Here is a 25,552-nt window from a genome sequence, read left to right on the forward strand (position 1 = left end):
GGTTAAATAAATTTGGGATATTGGAACAAGTGGTCTATTTCTTTTTCAAAATTTGTTGAGTAAATGCATTTTTTAACTAGCATTTCTAAAAGCCTGCAATATAGTGATTTATATTATAAATATCTAAGAGGGAAATATGGTAAGCAAGATTTCCCAAGCCCTTTGTTATAAACATCTTGTCAGTATGTCACTGGACACTTAAAGTTTTTCAGTGAAATTCAGGAGGCACACTATGGCATGCATACTGGCTTAAGGAAATGACCTTTGGAATTAGGTAGCTTGAGTTCAAAACCTAACTTCATGCTTTGAACTGATTTAAGTCCACCTCATTCCCAATTAGTAGGTTATTTTGGTGAAGACTATAGGTTTTGCCCTATCCCCGTGCCCTTCTCCCATATGCAAGATGTCCTAAGTTACAATGAGAGGAAGGTTGAGACTGGATTCTTCCATAGATATAAACATTTCTTGGTACACAATCAAACATGGGTCATAAAATCTATATTATGTGTTATTTTATTGGAAAGGTCTGTTTTGTTTTGTTTTTTTTTTTTCCCTAGGCATCTCATCCAGGCTTTGCATGAAACAGTTACTTCAAAACAGATGCGACAGTCTTCTAGGCAGTCAGGATTCAGCTCAACTTCTAATCAGAATCAAGCTGCAGTATCCTGCTGAAATGGGTGAAGGTAGGATCCAATCGTGTCCTAGGCCCAGCATGCCCCTGTAGGAAGCAGGCACTGAGGTAGGGTTAGGTGTGCAGAAGTTTTATTGGGAAGTCACTCATATGAAAGGAAAGAGGGACAAGTAGGATTGGACAGTGGAAGGCAAATCTGACACAGCTTGCTGCTGTCAGTCAAGCACTCTCTTCGATGTTGTTCAGAGAGTCCTCAATCCTGAGTCAGCTCCAAGATTGCACCAAGGTGTCTAGACTGCTATCATAGATTAATAAATCCTCCTCTTGCAAAGGAAGGTGTATATGTAAATATTTCTAGCCAGTCCACATATCTGTTTCAATGTTGATTTTACCAATGAAAATCTTCTTAGTCACCACTTAACACTAATTAGCAAGATCTGGGGTGGTGCTGGTTAGAGATGAAAATAGTCCCAAGTTGTGGAAATAGGCTGAGACCATGTGATCCTGGTGAGAGTCCTTTAAACTACCCATGAGTATGCATTCTAATGAAAGTACTTCAAATATTAAACTACTTCTAAGGTATAGACTAGAAGCTAACATACACAATGCTATCTATGGCATATATTTTTTAAGTAGATTGTCAGAGGTAATGTGACATCTCTGACATTGTCAGAGGTAATGTGACATCTCCCCACTTATTAGTCTGTACTTGGGCAGTGTACTTGGGCAGGTACTTAACCTCTTCGAGGCTCTGCTTCCTCCTTTTAAAGATAAGGATAATGATAATTGATAGTTCTTCATTAGATTGTAGGGTTAGTGCGTAACAAAGGGCAAGATGGATAATGACCCTTGATAAACATCATCTGTTATTGATTGATCGCCGGTAAGGAACATGTAACTAGGGCTGAAATAAATGATCAAAGCTACCTGGCTTGTTGGTGAAGCTTGTTGGTGAAAGAACAAGGGAGAATACAAGCTGTAGACATTGGTTGGTCTGAATCATGTTTATTTGAAACACATATATTTACAGGAGGATTACAGGAGTTTTCTTAATTGGGCTTATTTAGTATCAGTTAATTTATTTCCACCTGAATAAGATCTGTATTGTGAGATTGGAAATTTTTATTGAGGAATAGAAAGGGCAAAAATATTCTTGGACTATTAGATTCGAATGCAAAGATTTTGAACGTCCACATGGTAACAAATGCATGGATAATAAGCTATCGGGAGGTGGGAAAGGAGTTAGAAAAGGATATAGAAAGATATTGAAGAAAACATAGCTTCCAAGATTAGCTCAGAAGTTGCACGCTATGCTACATGCTGCTGATCATCATCCTTCAGCCAACTTTTGTAATACTACTCTTTTTATAATTTCTATGAAATATGTATCATTACAAGAAAGTCCATTTAACCTGGCTCTTTGGAGAATAAATTACTCGTTTGAATCTAGATTGAAACATTTTTCAGACTTCTAAACTCAAGGATTCATTTATTAATAAATAGCAGAATGCATTGAATTAATGTACTGTTTTAAGATAGCAATGGGTTATTGATTTCTGCAGATATTATGTATATTATCTAGGATCAATATATTTCATTACCATACTGGTATATCTTGTGTCTGGAATTGTATTTTGAAAATGATCTTATTCTAGAGCTGACAAAAATCTATTAATGACTATTAAATTATAGAAAAACTTTATCTGTATTTATACATTATTTTCTTAAGTCACATTATCAGCATGGCTTTGATTATCTGTCTTCATGGTCTTGTTCCCTACTCTCACAACCCACTTTCCATATTTTGCATTATTTCGGGATAATATCTCAATTGTAGTAACCTTAATATTTCCTAATGTAGTTCTTCATAGAGTATTATTGTCATCATCATTTGATTACTTATTTCATACCTTGTTTAAATAGTTTTGATTGTGTCATAATAACTTTGATTTTAGATTCCTATTATAATTAGATTTTGACAATCTGTGCTATATCCATTCTAAAACATTTCATTTGTCTGATCGTCTTAGATTTATTTTGATTATACTTGAAACACACTTGGTTTCTAATCATAAGAATAATAGTTAATGTAAGTAATGCTTTTTTTCAAGTAGAGAATTAGTATTTTGATATTTAACAGTTTGAGGGAAAACTTTTGTTGGCAAACATTGTTTCCTTAGATGTCAGAAAAATAAGATAATAAAGAGTTGATGCTACTAGTATTTACATGTTATAGGTAGAATGTATACCTTTAGGTAAATGCATGCAGTACATCTATATGGCATTTCTACTTATATTCATTTAACTGTCTCTCACTTAAAAATTTCATTTATTTCTGGATTATCCTGCCACTAAAGTGAAAAGCCATGAAATGAAGAAAAAATTTTTTCATTAATTTTAATGGAAAAAATATGCATTTTTTCCCAACCTGAGGTATCAGTAAAATTTTCACAGCTAGAAAAATATATCAACTGAAAAATAAAAAAAAGTTTACGTAAGAAAAATAAGAACCAATTTATAAGTAAATAGCCCACTGAGAAAATTTAATGGAAGTTTATTTTTTTTTCTTTATATTTCAATAGTTATTTAGCAAATCTTAAACCATTTTGTGGTCATGGATATCTTGCACTTTAACATTTACTTATAAAAAGAGAGGATAGGAAACCACCTTCAGAACAACCTGGGTACAAAATAGGAGACTATGTTGAAATACATGGAAATACTGAATGACACGTGCACAATTTCAATGGGAGTGTCCTAGAAGATGACTTGGAAAACATTTATGAAACGTGTTTTCATTCAAACATGAGGCACGATGCAAAAATGTCCCATTTGATATTCTCCAACCAAACACTTGTGTTAGGCTAATTGGTTTTGGTCTTTGACTGTAACTATAATTTTAAATACTATACGCCCTCTTTTATGTATTTATTTAATGGATTTTTAATATAAATATATCTAAGACAAGAAAAATTAATGTGAAACAATTCTTTTAACATGTAAAGTAGTTCTATTATATATTTTTATACTCCAACATGAAACACTCTTATCTATTTAAAACACCTTTCATTCATTTGGAATAAGTACTATTCCTGGGCTTGGGAGAATTTTAAATACTTGCTGAGAGTAATTTGTCTGTGAATTGATGAAATGAAAGTCATGCAGTTTTAACAATAATTCAGGGCCAAACCCATGTGAAAGAGCTCTCGGCAGGGTGAAGCCACTTCATTCTCCATTTTTGGACTCATCTTGGATTAGTATGATCTTCCCTAGTTTGTGGTAATTGCTCTCATTAGTAAGTTAGGAGTAAATTTCAAGTTAAATAGCTCAGCACCATTCAGTGCCCATCAAATAACCATTCAAGGGAATAAAGCAGGAAGGGAATTCATGGCCACAGCAATTTCAGATCTAAAGAAACAAAAGAATTTAACAGGTTTTACCTATTTCATAAAATTCTTATCCAGTGTTACCTTTGAAAACTTCTGATTTAAGATCTCTCCTTTATTGTTGTTGGAAATACCTTCCACTTAACATGCTTTCTTCTTTTCTCCATTAAGACACACTTAGAGATTTTCCTAGGGGTGATGGGAGAGTTGAACAGTTTTTAAAGTTAAACTTTTATTGTCATTTACGCTATCAGTGTAAGTTTATGTTGGTGAGCATGAACGTGTCCTAGCTATTCTAACCATGGTCTGAGTACCAACAGCATTACCACTGCCTGGGAGCTTGCTAGAAATACAGAATCTTAGTCTTCACTACAAACCTACTGAAACAGAGTTGGCATTTTAGCAAGATGCTCAGAAAGAAACACTGTCTCAGTTACACACCAAGTTTGTTCCAACAGGAAATAAACATTTAGAATGAGTCAGTTAGAAAGGGTACTTGGGATACAAAAAAAATTGTGCAGAATTTAAGGGAATGTTAGTTTGACCAAGTGGGTCAATTTGATGCCAAAGTATCATTCAGTGTGGTGAAAAGCAAAGCAATAGAAAACAAACAAAAACTTATAAAAACATATATAGCACGTTTCTTTATGTCATATGATAACATAATCACACGTATGAACTGAGAGGGGGAAAGGAGTCAAGAAATGCTGAAGAAATAACATAGTTTTTTTTTTTTTTTGAATATATATTAGCCAAAATGAGATGCTGGCCCTATATATTCTTCTTATTTCTGTGACATTTATTTTCAGGGTTTATACAAATTACGTGACAAATAAATCAAATCCCATGAACTTACAGTTTATTACTGAAAGAGTAAAATGGGATATCCCTTCCCAAATTCTTTTAACTTCAAACCACTTTTAACTTCTCTGATTATGTCAGGAACGCAGTTTTGATTAAGTGCCAGTGTGTAAATCTGATTTTATAGGTTATTGCTTCTGAGAATTTCCAAATAAGAAGGCTTATTACACTGTTCTAACCAGGAAGGGGTGTCCTAGTTCACAGGAAAGCTGGGGGAGAAGGAAGGCCAAGACACTCTTCTGATAAGTTAGCAGGGCAAACAGGCAATGTTCAAAACAATACAGAATCCACACATTCCGGGTCTTTCTATACACTGATATCTATCAAATCTATGTGCTTCATTTCTTTTTTAGAAGTTTCAGATATTGATATAGCTAGAACATGTAGTCTCATTTCCCACTTAATTTATAATTGTATAATCATGCAATGCATATACACCTTTACTGTAATAGTTATTTTATATTCAATTATAATTACAAAATCCTTGATTTATCTTAGTGATAATTCAGTTTTCCAATAAATGAATTGCAATTAATTTTGTTTATATCTAGAATCAGTTCTAATGCCTGGAAATTGTTGTTTTGGCAACATTAAAAAAAGTCAAATTTGACCTTTTTCATATATTTGCTTTGAAATATTGGTATCTTATTTTGCAATAACTTTTTACAATAACTCTTAAGGTTTGTTCTCATTTACAGTCTGAGTCTATATTAAATTCTGTTAGGTCTATAATAAAGACATAGAATCTTACATTGACTTAATATATCTCTCTTCCATATGTTCAAATAAGTACAGTGAATATTGAAGCAAAGGCGTATAAATGTGAATTTGGTATTTATTTACAAATCTAGAGACAAGGTGTAACATACATAGTTTATGACTCTTGAACTTGTTTTATGATGGTTATTTGATCTAAATTTTGATCAGCTAAATAAAAGTCTCTTATACAATGGCACCACTAGTTAATATTAAATATAAGTTGTATAGTCACCTTGTTACAACATAGGGTGGACAAGACTAAAGAGAAAACGAAAGTAAGTGAAGTTAGTTCACTGTGACAAGATCAACCGGTTAAACCCTAAATCCTATATCCATTTTTGCTGGTGTAGTCCTGTGACTAAAGTGTCACCTATGGTTGTGAGAGATGTAGCCAACATCTGGTTCAACTAATTAAAATGCCTACGTGGGACTTGCTGTTTGATTGAAAATGACGGCAATTGGGAAAATGTTGGAAGCGGCATATTAAGCATAGAATTGTTCTGCTAGCCTGGGTTCTAGGAGGAGTTTGCCAGTCTGGGCCCATATATTTACCCTGGACTATTATGTGAGGAAGAAAAGTACATGTATATATTTCTTTGACCAGTGTGTATTTCAGTGTCTTGGTGACAGTAGCATACCCTCAGTCTAAGTAATGCACTATGCAGTTTTTCTGGTGATCAGAGGATGACCATACAGTTGTCCAGACTGGGAACTTTTGAAGATAAAAGGGTATTCGATTAATAATGAATGTAAGAAAAGCTGGAGGATTAAGACTCCAGGGACAGTGCATCAGTCCCAATCCCTGCTCTGGTTGTAAAGTCATTTTTCTTTCTGTATAATGGCAATCTTATCATGTCGCTCATCTGAGCATGTTATAAGGTTCCCTCACAGATTAAAGCCTTTCCCCATCTAGTTTATAATAGGTACTATTATTTTATGAATTCAACATTTCAGATAATGGACACATTTTTCCTCCCTAAAATATTTAAGGAGTAAAATAAATGGCTGAGAAAAATTGTCACCCCAGGGTCCCTCCTTCACAGAGAACCCACATTGTACTGCCTCTGCTCCCAGCAACCATTGGGTTTCCTATTGTCTTACCCCAGAGTTAGTGTAGGTCTGCTCCCAGGAGACTTGCCTTCTCTAATTAGCCTCTCTGTGTTTGGAGTCATTGTATATATAATGAGACTAAGACTATTCAATTCCCATTATGATTGTGAAGATTAAAAGAACACAGGCACATAAGACATTGATCACAGTGCCTTGTTGGTGAAAACAGTCAATGTGCAGTGATGATAAACAAATAAAAGTTGGTCCTGAAGGACCTAAAACTAGACACATCCAGAGCAGAATTCATAATCACATTGAAAACCATACATCTTCCTTTGGTATCTTTTTTGTGTTAATATTGCTAGGTATTCTGATGCCCACACTTGAGTATCTTCAGCTTTGCTTTCCTTCCTTCCTTCCTTCCTCCCTCCCTCCCTCCCTCATGTTTGTTTTTGAGAGAGAGAGTGTGTGAGCAAGGGAGGGGCAGAGAGAGAGGGAGACACAGAACCTGAAGAAGGCTCTGGGCTCTGAGCTGTCAGCACAGAGCCCAATGCAGGGCGCGAACTCACCAATGGTGAGATCATGACCTGAGCCGAAGTTGGAAGTTAAGTGTGCCCACTGCGGGTGGCCCCTCCAGCTTCTCTTTCATTACTCAGTTCCAGCTGGTCACCAAATCCTGTTATTTCTGTCTATTAGATCCTGTCCTCCTCTCTCTCTTCACCGCTGCTGTAGTTGTTCCAGGCCCCTGTGGGACTGGATAAATAAGTCTAAGAAGGACACATACTATTTGATCTCACTTATATTCCAACTGTAAAAACACTGAATTCAGAGAAATAAAGGAATGGTGGTTGCCAGGGTTTAGAGGTAGAGGAAATGGGGAAGCATTGATAAAACAGTACAAACTTTCAGTTATCAGATGACTTCAGTTCTGCAATCTAATGTTCTGTATAGTAACCATAGTTGACAATACTGTATCGTGTAGTCAACATGTGCTATGAGAGTAGAGCTTTAATATTCTCACCATAACAAGAATAACAACAAAGTGGTAATTGGGTGAGGCATGAAGGATGGGTTGACTAGCCTTACTATGCTAAGCTTTTCACAATATATACTTGTATCAAATTATCACATTTCACATCTTAGGCTTATAGGTCAAGGAAGTATTTTGGATCTCTTTTTCCTTTCCTTCAACCTATCATTTCTAGGAACAGAGAACTTCTATACACAGGGCTCCATCATTTCCTGAGTTCCTTATTGAAAGGGTTGTATTCAAAACCCCTTCCCCAGCCAAGCTTACAGACAAAACTCACAGGTGTCTGTACTTGCCCCTCTTTATTTTTCTAGGTCATGGTGTTCCCATATTCTCAGAAAATAGACCACCACTACACAACATGTTCTTCTGTAGCTGGACCACAATCCACATCCCGGATGAACCCTGGACACAGCCCCTTGGGAAATCTGTTGCCTCCTGCTCTACCTGGCCAAGAATTGCCCCCTCTCCACACTGCTGCCACCATGGGCGCAGATGCAACCCTCTCACATCCTTAAAACCCCTTAAAAGGCCCAACCTAATAGAAACTCGGGGCTGACATTTCTCTTGATGTCTGGCCCCTATCCTCCCTCGGAGAATGCGTAAATTCTGTCTTGCTTGTTCCTTCATTCTGTGCCAATCTTTGTCACCTGTGTCACCAGTCACCCTAACCCTTATTTTCACCAAAATGTAACCATGAGGCCATAAAGGATGTAACCTAGGTTATGTATCTTAGGGGTTTATTGTATAGCAGAGTGCCTTTGGAAAAATCAGAAGACCCTCATAGCCATAGTGCTACTGACTTGACATACCATCGTAGCCTGATGCTTGATCGAAGGTTGATGCTTTTGGTACTTCTTTACCTGATATCAGAGGTAGGGAAAGTTTGAGATATGTCAGTCTATAAATTCTGATTCTCTTAATTAGAAAATATATACTCTTGTCTGGGGGACCTTTCTGTCCTTTATGCTTCACTAGAAAATGTCTCAAAGATAGTTTAATGCACTCATGTTTTGTCTGCACTAATTGTTTTTCACAAAACAGTCTGAAGTATGAATATACAATCTTTGGTTAGCAGTGACCACTTAGTGTTCACATGTAAAATATTTCACAATTTCAAATAATATTTTTTTTAAAAAGTACTGTAGGGTATTAATTGAGGAGAGTGCATTTATTTTGATAATTTTATCATAAGGTGAACTGGATTATATTATAGCCTCCCAGAAAGATATGTGCAAGTCCGAATTCCTAGAACCTGTGAATATTACCTGTTTAGAAAAAAGATTTTGCAGATGTAATTAAAGGATTTTAAGATAACCAGATAATCCTGGATTATCCAGGTGGATTCTAAATCCAGTGACAGGCATCCTTATAAGAAGACATAGACCCTCAGAGGAGGTGACATGAAGGGCCCTCTTACAAGCTCACATGTTGGCAAAATTAATTTTCTTGCTCCTGTAGTACTGAAGTGGTTGTTTTCTTGCTAGCTGTGGTTTGGGAACAGTTCTTGACTCCTAAAAAACCTTGCTTAATGGCCCCCTTTATGTTTAAAGTCAATGGTATGAATCCTTCTCATGCTTTGAATATCTCTGAATTCCTTTTCTGCAACTAGCTGAAGAAAAAGATTTTTTTTAAAGGATTTATGTGATAATCACCCAAACAATCTCCTTATGTTAATATCAACTGATTTGGGATTTTAATTATATCTGCAAAATCCCTTCATAGTACTACTTTAGATAAGTGTTAGATTGCTTAACTGGAAAAGCCATGCATACCCCACGGCCTAAGAATCTTATGGGGACTCTGTCAAAATTCTGCCCACTATAGTGCCTTGCTTAAAATAATATTAAAAAAATAGACAAAATGTATAAAACAGTGGTTTTCATGTCATGGGATGTCAGGCAATGATAGATAGTAGTTGCTAAGAGATGGGGAAAAAAAGGAGGAGGTAAATTCTACCAGTGCCTACATGGAGAGGGTTTCCAAGCTACCACACAAGGAGAAGAAACCCAGTAAGAGCCCAGCAGTTTCTCTAAACTAAGGAGATGGAACTAAACCCCTGTTAGGCCAAGAGCAGAGTTCTGGAGAAGAGAGAGAGAAATAATGAGAACTCTAGAAATCTCAAAGGGTTTCCTTCATGTCTTCAGTTGAACACTGATCTACATATGCATGTGGGGAGTTAGCATGGTTGGAGAGAAAACCACTCAGAGGACTGAGCAGATTGAAGGAATGGTCTCTAGGACAAGACTGGAAATTATTCTTCTTCCTTCCAGATACAGTGAGAAATTTCATAATTGATGGACTACTCAGAATATTCTGAAGTGCATTGTCTCAGTAGTAGGTTAATATTAGCTCTAGACTAAATTCTGTTCTCATCTCAATGTAATAAAGCTTAAAAGTGTGTAAGGATCAAACTGTTCCAAGCAAATAACTGCAGTCCGGGGTAAAAAAGAAAAATAAAGAATATTTGCATCTAAAAATATATAGTACCCAACAAGGTAAAATTTCATAATCCAATAAAAATTTGCAAGCATGGAAGGAAATAGGAGAAAAGGACTTATGACAAAATCAATCAATACAAACTAGAAATGGTACAGATGATACAATTAGTAGATGACATGATGAAAACAGTTATTTAGCTGTATGCCCTATGTTCAAGAATGTAGATAAAGGTTATGGAGAGACATGGAAGATTAAAAAAAAAAAAAAGACCAAAATTGAATTTCCAGGGATAAAACTGACAATGTCTAAGATGAAAAATACACTGAATGGGATTAATAATAGGGTATACTGCAGAAGAAAAGATGAGTGAATTTGTAGATACAGCAATAGAAACTATCCAAAAAATGAAAAAAACAAAACAGAATAAGACTGAAAAAAAATGAACAGCACATCAATGAGTATGGGACACAATTTCATTTCTATATATTAACAACACATAAGCAGAAATTGAAATGTTTAAAAATGCCATTTTACCATAGCATAATGAACAAAAAATGCTTAGGGAGAATTTTTTTAAACATGCATAATAGCTGTACAATGAATAGTTCAAAATATTGCTGAGAGAAATCAAAGGTCTAAATAACAGAGATCTGAACTCAAATACCTCATATTGCTAAGGTGTCAATTATCCCCATAAATTGGTGTGTATATATATTTTCAACATAATCCCAATTCAAATCCTATGAAAGCTTTTCAGATTGACAAATTGTTTCTTGAAATATCTAAGGTAGCAAACTTTGACAAAACGAAATTTGAAGGGTTTACACTACCTGATTTCAAGACTTATTTAAAGCTACAGTAATCAAGATAGTGTGCTATTTGTCTAAGGGTAGACAAATAGATCAATCAAACAGAAGAGAGAGCAGAGAATTAGAACTATACCTTGAATTTTGACAAAGAAGCCAAGGTAATTAGTGGATAAAGGATAGTCCTTTTAGTAACTTGTGTCAAAACAATTGCATATCTATATGCAGAAACATGAACTTCAGTATTTCTTACCATATATGCTATTAACTCAAATCATTTATGTACCTAAATGTAAACCCTAAAAATACAGACCTTTTGGAAGAAAACCTACGAGAAACCTTTATAATCTTGAGTTAAGCTAGTATTTCTTAGATCTAACACTAAAGTATTTATCCATGAAAGAGCAAAGGATAAATTAAGCTTCATTATTACTTAAAATTTTCACTCTTTGAAAGACATTTATAAAAGAATGAAAAGACAGGCCACAGATTACTTATCAAATTTTGATAGAGAACTTTTACTCAAACATACAAAATAACTATTAACATGCTCATAATGAATTCAATAAAAAATGGGCAAAATATTTGAGCTAATATTTTATCAGAGATGATATATGAAATATGTAGTAGGTGGAATAATGGCTTCCCAAAGATATTTATGTCATAATCCCCAGAACATATGAATAGGCTACCTTTTGGCAGAGGGGAATTAAGGTGGCAGATGTAATTAAGGTTGCTAGGCATTTGAAGTTAAAATAGGGAGATTAGCTGATATAATTGGAGTCCTTTAAGGACTGTGTATCAGAGGCTGAAGAGTCTGGGTCAGAAATATGCAACGTAAGAAAGATTCATTACTGGCCATTACCAGCTTTGAAGATGCAGGAAGGGGCCATGAGCTATGGCATATGTGGGCAGTCTCTAAATGTTGAAAAAGTCAAGAAAAGAGATTTACTCTTTAGAGCCTCCAGAAAGGAATACAGCTTGGCCAGTGCCTTGATTTTAGGCCTGTCAGACCCATTTCAGCCTTCAGACCTCCTATAATAAGTTTGTGTTGTTTAAAGCCACTAAATAATTTGTGCTAGTTTCCTATTGCTTCTGGAACAAATTAATACAGACAGTAAATAAGTACATGGGTAGTTGTTCAACATCATTAGCATTAGGCAAAAGCAAACTAAAACCACAATGAAATACCATTGTACTAAATATTAGAATGGCTAAAATTAAAAATACTGGTCATACTGGGTTTTGGTGAGGATGTGGAGGAACTGAGACTCTCACACTGCTGTTGGAGATGCATGATGGAACAGCCACTAGGAAAACACTTTGGCAGTTTTTTTTAACAGTTTAATGATCTGTCTATCATATGCTGTATCTATTCAACTCCTGGGTATTTAGGTGAAATAACAGCATTTTATATATCTTTTAAGTTTATTAATTTATTTTGAGAGAGAGGGAGGGAGGGAGGAGGGAATCCCAAGCAGCTTTGTACTAGCAGTGTGGAGCCCATTGTGGGGCTTAGGAAACGTGAGATCATGACCTGAGTTGAAACCAAGAGTCAGACACTTAGCCAACTGAGCCACGTAGGTGCTCTGAAATGACATTTCTATACAAATGTTTGTACGCAAATGCTTATGTAGTTTTTTTTTTTCCACATCCAGAACTGGAAACATTCTAATTGTCCATCCACTGGTGAATGTTCATGCAAAATGTGGAATATTTCTACAGTGAACTTACTCAGTAATAAAAAGAAATGAGCTATTAATACATGGTATACATAGATGAACCACTAAAAATTTTTTTTCAATATATGAAATTTATTGTCAAATTGGTTTCCATACAACACCCAGTGCTCATCCCAAAAGGTGCCCTCCTCAATACCCATCACCCACCCTCCCCTCCCTCCCACCCCCCATCAACCCTCAGTTTGTTCTCAGTTTTTAACAGTCTCTTATGCTTTGGCTCTCTCCCATTCTAACCTCTTTTTTTTTTTTTCCTTCCCCTCCCCCATGGGTTTCTGTTAAGTTTCTCAAGATCCACATAAGAGTGGAACCATATGGTATCTGTCTTTCTCTGTATGGCTTATTTCACTTAGCATCACACTCTCCAGTTCCATCCACGTTGCTACAAAAGGCCATATTTCATTCTTTCTCATTGCCACGTAGTATTCCATTGTGTATATAAACCACAATTTCTTTATCCATTCATCCGTTGATGGACATTTAGGCTCTTTCCACAATTTAGCTATTGTTGAGAGTGCTGCTATAAACATTGGGGTACAGGTACCCCTATGCATCCGTACTCCTGTGTCCCTTGGGTAAATTCCTGGCAGTGCTATTGCTGGGTCATAGGGTAGGTCTATTTTTAATTTTCTGAGGAACCTCCACACTGCTTTCCAGAGCGGCTGCACCAATTTACATTCCCACCAACAGTGCAAGAGGGTTCCCGTTTCTCCACATCCTCTCCAGCCTCTATAGTCTCCTGATTTGTTCATTTTGGCCACTCTGGCGATCAACCACTAAAATTTTAAGATACTGTATGATTCCATTTATATTAAGTTCTAGGTCAATGGCTCTAGAATGATAAAACAGATCAGTAGTTGCCTGAAGACAAGAGCAGGGCTTGGCACCATAAGAGAAGGAGGATTACCAAGGGGACCAAGGAGCATTGGGGATGTTATGAATGTTTGTGAACTTGACTGTGGTGATGGCCCCATGGTGTGTGCATATGTTGGCTCTTAGCCCTACACTTCCATTATGTGCAGTTTATTGTACCTCATAAATATTGTTAACAAATTTAAAAATGGGAATTCTGCCACTGCTTTTGTATTAGTTGAGGCACAAAGGATTAAGACTTAGGAAGTTAACTTACCCCACATTTACAAGAGAGGTATCAGACCATTTATACCAAATTGTTTTAGCTGTGACCTAAACCTGTCTGGAAACTTTACATTAGTCACTTTGAGAGTGTATAGAGGAGGCTTGAGGATTGATCATGAGAAATTGATGAGTGAGGGATTCTTTAGAATGAGAGAGCTGTTAGCTCTGCTACTATTTTTTTTGTTTCCTATCCCATATGGTGGGGAAATACTTCAAGGTTACTGTAAACTAGTGAGCAAATAAGGACCTTTAGAAAACCCCTTAAAGACCTGGCCTAAGAGCTCTGGAAGTGGGGTCAGGCAGAGACAAGTGCCTGATTTGTTTATCACAAAAGGCTGAAGCTGAGAGTCCAGCCAGTTGCCTGACAGCAGAGCAAGGGAGGAAGGCCGTAGTGAATGTGAGCTGAGTACCAAAAATACCAGGGAGGTACCTATTTTGTTTTGACCAGATGTGGGCTACATAGAAAGAAAGCTGGTGGTGAGTTGTGCAGGAAAGAATTCTGATGACACAGATCACCTGGAGTATGACATGATCCCAGTAGATAGTTTCCTGTAGGGTGGATTACCATGAGTTCAGAAATGAAGCAAGAATGTTCACAGCCAGATGAAGGAGGCAATACCTATTCTAGCATACTGAAATTAGAGACCTTATCATGGAAATCAGTGTGGAACCCACAAAAAACATCTTGAAGAGGGAAAGTCAACAATAGTCATTTGCCGCATCAGGGCACCAAAGTGAGATTACAACTGTATAAATTGTGCATTTATTCCTCTTCTTTTTCTTTACCCACCATAACCTGGAAGAAATAGTGGCAATGTGGTAAAGTGGGGAAACAGAAGAATATAGTGGAAACTGAGAAAGATGCCAGCTTTGTGCCCTACGTCCAGTGACACTAGCTGTTCTCAAAATCAACTCTCCCCTTTTTTAGTGATAAATTAGTTTTCAGTGAGGAATAAGGCTGCCCCTCCAATATTTCTTGGTCTTCCTGAAATAAAAAGAGGCCCTGGTGATCAAGTTTGGCCAACAGGATGCAAGCAGTAAAGTCATCTGTGACTTCTGAGAAGTGTGCATAAATAGAAGGGGTGGATCTTTCTCTATCTTTTTCTTCCTGCTGGGGAGAATATGGATTTGATCTGAATCCTTTTAGGCATCTTGAAGTTCAGGTGCAAGTCACATGCTGAGAATGGCAGATAAGCTAGGAGAAAGAGTCTGGTCCTTGCTGGCTACGTGGTACCATGGGGCCAGATTTGGACTACTCACCTCTGGACTTTACATGGAAAAGAAAGAAACTTCTGCCTCATTTAATATTCTGGGATTTGCTCAAGCACATTTGAACCCAATGATAATTGATAGGCTTTTTTTTCCTTCACCAGTGCAGGTTTCCCACTGGGCTGGGGAAGAAGGGAAGCCCTGAACTAGATCATATCAAAGTTTTATATTAAGCTTGAATGGACTTGTTGGTATGTAAATGGAGGTAGTTTGCCAATACCATATAGTGATGAAATCACCTTGTGATCTGTTAGGGTACAGAGAGGAGTCTCATTGGAGCACAAGGAAAATCAGACAAGTAAAAGAGAAAAGTTACATTTACTTCACTCCCTATCTATTGGAGCTAACTCATTCAATGAACTGGTTATACATTTGTTCTAATTGACTAAGCAATGCTTTATTACATGGATGAAGTCAATATACTGAGATATACTACCTTGAATTGCCTGGAGTTAAATGTTGTTTAATAAATATAATAAAGACATTAATGTTAGAGCTTTAATTCAATATAATTTTGATAACAAATACAATGCTGTAATTATTTTCAAATTTGTCACAAATCTTTATAGCATATTTTTTCAACTATTTAGGGGGTTATCTGGTAATTGGTTCTAATATGATATTACATTCTAACTGGTTATATACTTAGACTTCACTTTTCCATTGAGCCTATGTTTGATTGTGTGTGTGTGTGTGTGTGTGTGTGTGTGTGTGTTACTGAACACATTGAAAGGCACTGTCCTCTCCCCATACAAAGTATCTCCTATGTGCACAATTACAAGACAGATATCCCTAGAGAGAGACGATGGTTTTCAACTGCCGGTGAAAGAGCACCCCTCCCCCATAAGCAATTGTAGGGGTCTTTTATTACACTTCAGTTTGAGACATTCTGGAGGATGACTGTCTTTTCTTGTGCTCAGATGATCACCTTGGTTGCCCTTGAGAGGCTATGCTGTCTTCTGTCAATGGTTATACCATCCTGTTTCACTTTCAGAGGGAATCTTATGTATCCTGTGTAGACTGTATGTTGTTAGACCATTCTAAATGTACTTTCCAAATTTGACAGCTATTTCGTTTTGATAACAAATGGATTAAAATGTAAAATAAAAAAATTAATTTGTTGTTTTCCTCCCATTCTCTTAAAATTATAAGTGGTGCTGCCTTAAGCTTTCTTCACTCACAAGGGGATTATACATAATTCTCTTTCCATAATATTTACCTGGAATAAGTATTGAAAATAGAATAACAGTGAACAGCAACTAACATTTATTGATTCTTACTATATACAAAGCTGTGTGTAAGGACTTAAAATACATGGTCTGTTTTAATCCTCATACTTGAGTTAAGTGCGATTAATGTTTCTATTAAGCATTTGAGAGAATTGAAGTACAGAGATATTAAATAAATTATCTATGTTCATACGGAGAGTGGCATCACCACAATTTATACCTAGACTATCTTATTTCAGTGCCCTTGGAGGCAATCTACTGTGAAGAGTTATCATTCTAAAGTGCAAAACTAAGCCTGTCATTCACCACTGATGTGTTATTGGTCAATGATGCCAGTCTAAGGCAGATTTTAAAAGCTGCTTATAACTTGGCCATAATCTACATTTCCAATCCTTATTCAACCTGCTTCTGATGCAAGCACACATACCTTTATCTCATACCAGAGAGGTGTGAAGCCAGTTTCCCAGATGAGCTGTGTTCTTTATGCCTTGGTATTTTGGTATGTGGGCTTCCATCCCTGTTTTTTTCTCCTTCCCCACCCTGGCCACCTGAAATCTTTTTACTCATTCTTCAAGATTGTATCTTTGCAGACTTGTCCAACCTTTACCCCCAGACAAAATTAATTATATCTGCTGGAGGGCTAAGACTACTACTATAGAACAGCCTATTGAAAAATTGTTATGAAGGGAAAAGAGCATTAGGGTGGGATCTGGAGTAGAAGCTGAGGTTACGAAAGATAATTTTAACGTGGGAGATACTTTAACATCCTTACATGTTTATGGGAAAGATCTTTTAAAGAAGAAGAGACTAAAATATCAATAATCCTTATCTAAAATGTTAATAATCCCTAAGAAGATGTAAGGTGATGGGATCCAGAGTGGTGAGAAGGATTTGCCATGCAGAGAGAATCCTGGGAAGAAAGGTACTATTTTAAATCAGGAGAGGGAAAAAGTCCAAGTAAACATACAAGAAAGTATTTCTATTTGGGACCTAAGAGTTGAAAGAGTAATTTTGGGGAAGGAGAAGTCTAGGCCACTGAGATTCAGGAAGGTCTTGTGGAGTCAGAGAAAGGGAGAAAGACAATAAGGAATTCAACTTTCAATTCAGGTTTTGCATTAAAAAGTCTGTGTTTGCAAAGAAAGTATATCCTGTGTGAAACATAAATTGAAACAAAGCTAAAATGTTTAAGAGGCTGCAGAGATCACGTTTCTTTATCACTTTAACAACATTCCCAAAACACAAGCTAATGAATGTAATGTGTACAGCAGGGAGGAGTAAGGAGTCAGGTCGGCTGTCCTCTATGGAGTTACATCTAGATGTCTAGAATCGACTTTTTGTTCTCTTAAATGTTCAGATCTTAATCACATCAGCCATGTTTTTCCACATCTCTAGCTTTCACACAATGGGAAGTCCAACGTATTTATAATTTTTACATGATCAGATGTGTGATCAGGTTTCCTTTGAAAATAAACTCCAGCAAGGGATCAGAAAATGACACGGACTGTTTCTTCCTTCTCTGTTCTTTATAAGTGCCAGTTTGGTTCTCTGTGTATGATCAATAAATTCTTGTTGAAATGCTTTTTGTGAAAGTAGTGGTTCTTACTATTTCCTAACTATTCTTCTTTTCTTTATAGTAGATTAACATTGAAATTTCAGTGACTCTTTGAGCATTTCTTTGATTTTCAGTTTGGTGTGGCAGGGCCAGGAGGATGCCAGGTCAGAGTGTTGTTTTCCCCATGCTAGAAGTCTGGTCTCTTACTTTAGTGATTTAGGGAATTGCTTAGTTGTTTAAATTCATTCAAACAAGGAATGGCCAGTTCTGATATGAAGGCATTTCTTTTTGTTACTCTGCTTGAAATAAGAAATTCAAAGCTCTGAAGCTGTTACACACAGAGCAACACTTTCCCAGAGAGATTAACATAGCAATAGGTTCCTCAGAACTGCAATCTACTACCTTTCAAATGAATGTCAAGTTATGCTGGCCAATGCATTCAAATGCTCTAATCACCTCATCTATTCTGTTTCCTGCTTTCAGAAATTAAAATACAATTCTTAATGTTTGTTTCATTGCCACACTGTCACCAAGGATACCTGATGCAAAGATTCTCAGCTCTGTGGGATTACAACAAAAGGTTATAGATCTTCATTACTTGACTGCAGTACAATCATTACGGAACTCTAGAGCAGGGAATGTTTTGGCGCATACGATTTTTTAAGGTGATAATCTTAGATGTTTACCTTATGTGATAGTACCTCTAATAAACTGTGAAGACTTCCATACATGACTGTAAACCAGTCCTTAAATTGCCAGGTTCTATACTCTATCTAGCAAGTGGATTTTACTAGTTCATACTTAATATTTGGAATTTAAGGCTATTCTATTTTTTTTTAATGTTTATTGAGAGAGAGCAAGAGAGAGCGGGTGCGCAAGGGAGCAGGGGAGGGGCAGAGAGAAAGAGGGAAACAGAGAATCCCAAGCAGGCTCTGTGCAGTCAGCATAGAGCCCCATGTGGGGCTCGAATTCATGAACCATGAGATCATGGCCTGAGCCAAAACCAAGAGTCAGGCCCTTAACTGACTGAGCCACCCAGGCTCCCCTTTTTAATATTTTTATAAAGTGTGTGTATATATATATATATATATATATATATATATATATATATATATATATAAAACGTTTATTAATTTGAAAAAGAGGGGGGCCGGGAGGGAATGTGTGCACATGCACAAGCAGGAGAGGCAGATGCAGTGGGAGAAGAGAATCCTAAGCAGGCTCCATGTGCTGTCAGTGTGGAGCTCTGTGTGGGGCTCCATCCCATGAACCATAAGATTATGACCTGAGCCAAAGCCAAGAATCGGACAGACACTCAGCCAGCTGAGCCACCCAGGTGTCCCGGGCTATTTTATTTTTAAAATAGGAAGTTTCTATTTATATTTAACCTTAATTTTTCCCTATTTTGATTTTCTAGTTATAGTTGGATTCAGAGAATTTAAGGTTCCACTATCTATTCACATACTGTACATTAGTTTGATGCAAAGACAAATCACAGCACAGATTTAAGAAATGAAAGAATTGTTCACTAACCTGACCAAGAAGACATTAACACTGTTTGATCTTTGGCATGTGACAGATTATGGCATGGAGAGGTGACCAAGGTAAATCAAACTCAGCAGTTACAAAGCTCATTGAAAAACGATGACAGAAGTTCAGAAAGGCCATATAATAAAAATGTGGATTTAAATTAAAGTCAGAGTTTGATACTACTTACTGTTCTCTTTTTTTTATATCTTACTGGTTTCTTCATTGTCTATCTTAATTATTACAATCTTTTGTACTAGTTTTTAAGATTTATGCCTATTAGTGATATATAGTAATTATCAAAAGCTCTGCTAATATGCTTTGAGACTAAAAATTATCTGAAATACAGTTCTATAATTAACAGTTTTAAGTTAAGAATTTTTTTCAGATGAATTCTTCATGGCATATATCCATTTCTTTATTCCTTATATGAATGGCCGATTTTCATATTATATTTAATACTTCATATTTTAAATATGCTTGTGAGGATAATGTTTATTTACTTAATGAAAATTGAGTACGTATTATATAAGAGTACTATGCAAGAAGCTAGGGAAACACAAATGAAGAAGGTATAACACTTTCAAGAAACTCACAGTCCAGCAAGGGAGACAGACGTAAAATCAGGTAAATTATGCTGCACAAAGTTAAGTAATGGGTCAGATATATGATGAAAATAGTGCAGGAACGTTAGGATAAAGCAATGACTCTACCATGGAAGACTGGGAAGTTGGTAACAGAGAAGTGATTGTTGAAATGGAAAATTTCCAGATTGGGGGAGGGGAGCATAAAAATTAAGCTAAGTCTAGAAAGAAAATAGTACCTACAAAAATAAAGATGGATTAAAAAAAATCTCTGGCCAGGAGAGAGCAGTTTACCCTGATGTCAAGTTATAGTGTCCATTCACTGGCTATGGCGAGACTAAGAGTTGATTCCATATCCAGAAGCCTGAAAAAACACAAAAATGACCAGCAGTAGTCTTACTACCAACAGTCTTTTTAATTGGAATTCCTTTCCTTTGGAAACAAATTTCCTTTCTCTGTCTGCATGGGGCTGTGTTTGAGGCTTGACAGAGTTAAGCATTCTAACACATAAATCTTAGAGAAATTACATTTTACTGTGATAAGTTCAAGGGATACTTGTATCAAAAAGGCTCTAAAAGACACATCAGTTGGGGTAATGTAAGTGGGAGTAGCTTCCCAAGTTTGTGTTTTTTCACAGGAGATATGCTCAGAATTACTGCAGTGGCATTCTGCCTGGGCAGACTGGGGTCTTGCCAGGTTGTAAGAAGTCCCAAGTGGTATAACTTAGGTAGTGAACCTCGTATCGTTAGAGAACGGTATCCAAAATTTTCAAAATGGAGACTTCATGATCCTTACTATCATAAACCATGCCAACTGTAGTTAAGAATTATGCTTTTTGTGTAATTTTTCTTTGTTACCAGGAAACCAAACATGTTCTTTTTACTTGCTGATAAGATGACCATCAATAGTCCATATGCACATCCTACCAGCCATAGAAAGAATACACCTTTCTGTGTAGTTCTGGCAGAAAAGTCGTACGGAGGACTCTGGGTTGATTAGGATCAATATGATTAAGAGGACTTGTTCCTTGTCACTTCTCTATTTGGAGTGGGAAGAACAACCTCGGTGTCTGTAAATCTCATCACATGGCATGGATTCCTGGAGGAGGTGGAACCTGATAGTAGGGTCTGTGTATGTTTAAGATGGTGGTGAGCTAGAATGGCTCAGGATGTGACCATAAGAAGGCAGATGCCCACAATATTTGTCACTGCTGTTTGCTTTTGCTAATGCTATTTTATTGCTTCATTGTTGATAGACTTTATTTTTAACTATTCTAAATGCTCTTAAGTTGATTTAAGAACAAAAATTATGTAATGCAGCAGTTAAAGATATACCTGTCTTTTCATTATGTATTTTTCCCATTAGAAACATGGAATAATACTGCCTGTTCTAAGAAAAGTGGTTTTTTTTTAAAGTCTTTTTTTTCTTTAAATATAGAACTAATTGTGTAGAGCAAAATAAATTTGTTCCCTTAATCTGGCAGGTATTAAGCCACTCTTCACAATTGTATGAGTAAATTTGGCTAATTACCTAAGACTTTTAAAACTCTCACTGAATTATAGAGACCTTTGCTTCAGGTTTTTTCTTGACCTGTCCACTGCTGTCTGCTGATGTTAATTAGATTGTAACCACTAAATTAATATATAGTAAAGGAAAATAAACCACATGAATAAGAGGTAGACATGACACTGCCTTTTTAATATTTTATGTTTTTTAATTTTTTTTATTTCAAGCAATGACTTAAAATATTCTCAAGTGATTGTACAGTGGAGGAAGCTTCTCAAAATGTTTAAAGGTTTAATGATTTCAGTAAATCATCATTAATCTTACTAGTGAAATCTGCAGTTTAAATGGCAATTGACAATTTTTTAGCTCTATAACATTTTTATAATTTACCTGATTTTAACCTTCCCTTCATTTTTTATTCTGCAACTAGAAAGTACTATTTATACAAATTATTTATTCAGTTGAGCTAGAATATTAAGGTCACCTATACTTTCTGAGTGGAATACATGAACTGTATGCAGTTTGAGTTTTAGTATTTTACATTTTAATAATGCTAGTTTTTAATATCTTTTTCATAACTTATAAATCCTAATCAGGAAACATTTCTCAAGGGGAAATTAAAATCTGATTTCTACATATGAATTCATAGCCAATGAATAATTGATTAATTATATTGTTACTTTTGTTTGTATACCTAGATCTTTTTCTCCTAGTCAGTTGCTATTATCCACCTAAAGTGGCAACAGTTAGGTCAGTGAATTTCCTACAAACTGAATACAAATGTAACCAGACTAATCTTATTCCCTCTCATATATATAGGACAGGTTTTAAGGAATAGTTCATCTATTTTGTTGATGCAGTCAGCACATACTATAAATTTTGGCCCTTCTGTGAAATTGTAAATTTTGTCCTTTGTTAAACATTATGGGTGTTGTTTATGATGCATTAGGTAGATAGATTTTCCTCCAACACAGCCCCCCTTCCTGAAGTATTTTTAACAGAAGTGTTTCTAAAATAGATTTCAATGGCAATTAACTCTTCTTGTTTTAAAAATAATTGGATACTAGAAGTTGAACAGCATAGATTTTTTATAACTCCACTTAGACCTACTTGTTAGTAAGTTTTCTTTCCTTCAGTGGAACATAATCATTCTGCAAGTTCAGTGAAGTCTGTAAAAAGGTGAAAAAGATAAAAGCTATCTTGTCTTAAAAATGCCAATTCTCATTAATAAAAATAGTTCTTTTCCAGGGATCAGTTAAAACATATGAAGGATTCTCAAGTCCCTTTTACTTGGAGCTTCAGAGTAAGATGTCATTATTTAGAGTAGCATGAAACAGATTTAGGATTTTGATGGTAAATGATGAAATGATGCTACTGACATTGACTACAGGTCATACTGTAGTTACCTAGGAATCCTTGATATCCCTTCTGTTGTCCTGGAGTTATCTTGTCAGTCAGAAAGTATTCTCTATAATTTTTTTGGTAGGAAGAATCATTAGCTACTTATACCTTCATTAAAATAGAAGACTAAAAGATTCTTAGTATTGCTGCATAGGCTAAGGGGTTTGGAAAAGATTTTATTAGGCTCTTTTGTGCACCACAGTCAAGATGAAGTCTTTCTCTGGATTCTGAATGTTTTAGCCAAACACATGGTCTGAGTTGGTAAATAAACCTTAGTACATCACTTTTAAGCAGTTTCAAAATTGATATCTTTGATACTCAGCCAACTGGCCAGTCATTTTGTCACTTCAAGTTCACAGATCCCTTAGCTGGGTGGCCTCATGGAAGAAATTTGCTGTATATGACATTAGTTTTAATAGAGGTTATTAACGTGAATGCATACATACACTCTAGAGATTGAAGTGTTGGTGTAGCATTTTCAAATACCTATTTCACAAATAGCAGTTAATGTCACTGCTAAATCATGTGTTGTCTGTTCTACTGCCATTGTCTCTCACCTAGCCTCTCAGCTCCCACAATCTATTCATAAAGGAAATACAGCACTCTTTGAAAAAATGTTAAATGTATCATGGCACACCTTATCATGACCTCAAAGTCCTTTAAGGGCTTCTTTTTACATTAGAATCAAATTCAGTCAACCTCCTTGTCTTCCTTCTGCATGGTGTGGTTGAGAGCAGACCAACTCTCAAGTGCTACCTGATGCCATTCTGCCATTAACTCACTCATTCATGAGGCTCCAGCCTTCCTTCACTTCCTCTAACCTGCTGGTTCTCTTCCATCCTGGGTTCTGCACCCACAGTATTCTATATTCTATGTGAATTTCTTTTTTTTTTCTTAGAGTTCACATGACTGGTTTCTTCTCATTGTTAGGTCTCAGTTTCATTATCACCTCAGAGGTACCTTGGATCTGATTGTGTGCCTGACCACCCAATCAATAGCAGGATGCTTTCTCCCTCCAATTGATTTCCACCATGCTACTCTGGGGTTTTCCTTCATAGCATCTGTCGCAAGTTAGAATTACAGTTAATGTTTCATGACTGTCTCCCTCACTTTAAGCATCTTAAGAGCAGGGACCATACACATGTGTTTTGTTCATCACTGTGATGGAGTGTATAATTTACAAATCATCTCTAAACACTTTTCTTAGTTTACACATATTCTTTTCTGAATGTATATGGTTCCCTAAGTGATAATTTACATGAAGAACATACTGTGATTTTGAGAACACAACACATTGACCTAGGTAATTAATACTTGTTGGGTCATTGGTGCTTCAAGTAGAACATAGTTGCTGTGGGTAGGTATAAGAGACCAACATATTTGTCCTTTAGGGATTTGCTACCCATTAGCAATCAAATACTCCTACAAAATAACTGAAGAAGCAGATACTGTTAACCTAAAAATACACCAATTTACTGTGATATATTAATAAGTAGACTGAATTGATTGTCTTGTAGAAGATGTTAAATCATGAAACAAAGTATGTCATGAGCAAAAAATTCTCGAATAGTCTCAATATGGTTTATAAGCTTTTTAAAAGCAGTACATTATATTCATGTGTATGCATGTGTCTGTGTGTTTTGTTTTCTCAGCCCAGCTGTCTTCTGCTTAGGAAAACATAATACCTGACCATACTTTCAAAGTTCTCCATGTGAAGAGTAGTAGGTGGTTTAGAAAAAATTCTAAAAGTGTTACTTTGATTTACTTGATACATGTAGGAACATGTATATATGGTTGACCCTTGAACAATGTGGGTTTGAACTCCATGGGCTCACTTATATGTTTTTTTATTTTTTTAATTTTTATTAATTTTTATGTTTTTATCATTTATAGTCCTGTACCATACATGTATTTTCTCTTCCTTATAATTCTCTAAATAGCATTCTCTTTTCTGTGGCTTACTTTATTTAAGAATACAGTATATATATATTGGGGCACCTGGGTGGTTCAGTCGTCCGGCTGTACCTTAGGTCATGATCTTATGGTTTGTGGGTTTGAGCCCCACATCAGGCTCTGTGCTGACAGCTCAGAGTCTGAAGCCTGCTTCAGATTCTGTGTCTCCCTCTCTCTCTGCCCCTACCCCACTCATCCTTTCTCTCTCTTTCTCTCTCTCAAAAATAAACATTAAAAAAAATAAAGAATGCAGTGTGTAATACATTTAACTTACAAAATATGTGCTAATCAACTGATTATATTATCGGTGATGTTTCTGGTCAACAGTAGACAATTAGTAGTTCAGTTTTGGGATAGTCAAAAGTTACATGCAGATTTTCTGCTGCATGAGAGACCAGGACTCCTAACCTCTGCATTGTTCAAGGGCCAACTGCATGTACATATTTTTAAGATAATAATAAAATGAAAAAAATGTATACCTATCTTTTAGCTTAGGAAATAAGACACCAGCAGTATTATAGGCCAGTGGTTTTCCAACAATTTAGTATCACAACTCATTATATAAATATATATATTTATATATTTATGTTTATGTTTATATATTTATATTTATATATTTATATTTATATATTTATATATTTATATATTTATGTTTACCATGTGAAAAATTAAAGTTGAGAAGTTAAAAAA

The 25,552-nt window shown here is 35.9% G+C and overlaps 1 long non-coding RNA gene across 2 annotated transcripts; it reads right to left on the reverse strand.

The window, feature by feature from the left end:
• Positions 1-512: 512 nt before the first annotated feature.
• LOC128314079 (uncharacterized) lies at positions 513-7,616 on the reverse strand. 2 transcript variants are annotated; one of them, XR_008295475.1, is made up of 3 exons: positions 7,257-7,616; positions 4,102-4,206; positions 513-718 (listed from the first exon to the last, which is right to left on the reverse strand). It is a non-coding gene; the product is annotated as an uncharacterized LOC128314079 (long non-coding RNA). The 2 variants fall into 2 exon arrangements; XR_008295474.1 differs by having other exon boundaries at positions 513-734.
• Positions 7,617-25,552: the final 17,936 nt, after the last annotated feature.

This window comes from Acinonyx jubatus, chromosome C1 (genome assembly GCF_027475565.1).
Source record: "Acinonyx jubatus isolate Ajub_Pintada_27869175 chromosome C1, VMU_Ajub_asm_v1.0, whole genome shotgun sequence".
In the NCBI taxonomy this organism is placed as follows: Eukaryota; Metazoa; Chordata; class Mammalia; order Carnivora; family Felidae; genus Acinonyx; species Acinonyx jubatus.